This window comes from Triplophysa dalaica, chromosome 3, assembly GCF_015846415.1.
Source record: "Triplophysa dalaica isolate WHDGS20190420 chromosome 3, ASM1584641v1, whole genome shotgun sequence".
Classification (NCBI taxonomy): Eukaryota; Metazoa; Chordata; class Actinopteri; order Cypriniformes; family Nemacheilidae; genus Triplophysa; species Triplophysa dalaica.
In genome coordinates this window covers 16,800,420-16,803,220 of record NC_079544.1, presented here as the reverse complement: position 1 = coordinate 16,803,220, position 2,801 = coordinate 16,800,420, and the positions used below count along the sequence as shown (strand labels likewise).

At 35.3% G+C, this 2,801-nt stretch overlaps 1 long non-coding RNA gene across 1 annotated transcript; it reads right to left on the bottom strand.

The window, feature by feature from the left end:
* Positions 1 to 343: 343 nt before the first annotated feature.
* On the bottom strand, positions 344 to 2,043 carry LOC130417493 (uncharacterized). Its single transcript, XR_008906176.1, has 3 exons — positions 1,819 to 2,043; positions 1,007 to 1,093; positions 344 to 877 (listed from the first exon to the last, which is right to left on the bottom strand). It is a non-coding gene; the product is annotated as an uncharacterized LOC130417493 (long non-coding RNA).
* Between the last annotated feature and the right edge of the window lie 758 nt (positions 2,044 to 2,801).

Genomic DNA, 2,801 nt, shown 5'->3' with positions numbered 1-2,801 from the left:
AAGGCTGGGTTAAAACAACCCAATTTGGGCTATTTTGGTAACCCAACGTTGGGTCAAATATGGACAAACCCAGCGTTGGGTTATTTTAACCCAGCCAGTTGGGTTATATCTTTGACCCAACATGCTGGGTTGTTTTATTTAAATCAACTTTTGCTTAAAAATGACATTGCTGGTTTAAAACAAACCCGAAATGTTTAAAAATAATAATAACAAAATCACAGAGAAATACTCGAGCATCAGTAAGAATCAAAGTTTTATTAAGGATCAAAATGCAAGACAAAAGGAATTCATAAAAACATGCAATATGTTATGCTCAATGAACAATAAAATGGCATATAAAACACTTTGATGAAATGTATGTTTATACATATTTAAGGAAAATTAACTTCAATAAATTACATTAGTTTAGACTTTAACATATACATTTAACAAGGTTATTAAAGTGGCACAAGTAAATATAAATAGTTAGACAACTTAACACTTCAAAAATTCATATACAGTTAACAAAGTGGCATGAGTAAAATGCAGCGTTATGGATGCGACATAAAAACACTATAAAAAGTATTTTACTAAACCCTTGTTGATAGAATCGCATTTATATGATAAAATATCAGTCTATGCACAAGTTTTCTATAAAAAAGAAATAAACAAGCGTTATGGATGTGAAAAAGGGACACCGTAACTTTCCTCTTCATATAAACTCACAAAACATTTTAAAGAGCGTTAGTTCTTTCGGTTTCAGCACTGCTTAACCTGACATATCCACGGAGCAGTCTTACTAAAGAGGATTCTTTTCCTGAGAGTTGTAGACAACAGTGTGGCGTGCACTTTTGGAAGTGGATGTCCAGCAGGAGGGTTTCTTTATCAATTTGTTCATCTATAAAGAGAAAAAGAGACAAGAAAAGAGACAAGAGAAGAATGTAAGGAAACTGGGCTACCCAGAGCACAATGGATTATAATAAACATATAAAGAAGTACATTAACATTTTACCTAAATAATGTTTACCTTTAAGCCTATTATGAAAACATCCACGTTCCAGTTGACATTCTCTTGAATGGAATGATCCATTAATATTAGCTGTTATTCTGCACGCTGTCAGTGGGGGGGAAAAAGAAGAGTGGGATATAGTACAGAAAGTGAAATACAGTCTTAAAAAATAATATTATAATCGTTAAAACAACCCTTCACTAATTCGACACACTCGGGAATAAGTAGAAGTCTAAAAAGAGCATCAATTGTTCGTCTCATATACCCAAAATAAATTATATCTCACGGTTAACCACTAACGTTATAAGAGCGGCTACTCCCGAGGCAATGGCCGAGATAGAGCTGCTCAGCCTGAAGCTCACACCTCCGACAGCGTCTTAACAAAATCTCAAAGAGGCGTTATGTTAATATATAAATCACGTATTTGTGTTCTTAACAACTACATTCTCGTCTAAAAGACTATTAAAACTAAGTTCCCTCACCGAAAATTAGCGGTATTTAAAATAAAAAAATTGCTGGATGTTTGCTTTTTACACGACGCTCTCTCGTGTCGACCTTAAACTAATATCAAGATGCGTAAGTTACTGAACTAAATGACTCACACGAGTCAGGAATTTCAAAGGGAAATGTTGACCAAAAATGAAGTTTAAATGATTAAAAAGCTGTAAATTAGAACAACGTGGGCATAACGTTACAGACTAGCTATACAAAGCTAACGAAGCTAGATTGTAACGTTACTTTCAAACCTAATGCGAACAGCCGAATTTTGCATACTTTTGCATTTTTTTTGTACAGTAATAGTTTTATACATTAAAAACTTGTAAACATACCTTTTCTTCTCCGAATAACAACTTTTCGAGATGAGGTGGATCAAAATGCCCGCGAAGGTAAAGTTTGTCTGATGCGTCGATGAGTGGGAGGGGTTTACTCTCTCAACTGTCACTCAATTGGACCCGACTGCTAACCCAGCGTTTGGGTTACTCAAAAAATGACCCAACACTAAGAAAATAACCCAACAACATGACCCAACAGGCTCAACCCAGCTTTTGGGTTAAACAAATAACCCAGCATTTTTTAGAGTGTATACTTTTACAAAACTAAGTTACTGATGGAGCAGGCTCATTTGATGCATTTTGCAAGTGTGTTGCCATTACGTGTTTTCTACTACCGTTATATGGACGTATTTACATGGTTCCTTTTATTGTAAAGCCAAAAATGTACCATTATTGTTGTTTTGAGCCATATACTTTATACTTAATATGTTATATTTGGGATGAAAAAACTACTTACAATATTATGGCTTTGGAACAAGTAGACCTAATGAATTTTTTAGTGAATACTTTAGTTTTTAATAAAAATGTGTTCTTAATCAGCCAGTTATTGGAGAAGGGCCTGTAGTACCACACACACAATTTACATTTAGTCATTTAGCAGACCATTAGGCCTACTGCAGTTTTCTAAAGTAAAACAAGTAAATATGTGTGTTTATTTGTATTTTTTGACCATATTGATACATCAATTATAAGTAAGTGTATCTTCATGCCCTGCCCCTTTCTGGCCACCAGCCCATCATACCTATCCGTCACAGGGCTAAGAGGATAATGTGTTAGCTGATATACAAGCCTGACATGGTGTTGACATAGATGAGGGAGGGGGGAAGAGGAAACACACGCTGGGTGAGAGTTGTGGAGAGGTTTGGAGTCTATGTTTTTTGATTGACTGCTTTGCTTTTTGTTTTGGAGCATTGGCTTATGTAGTAGCTGACTGGACTAGTCTGTAGAACCTGTACTGTAGTACATGACAGATTCTGTTG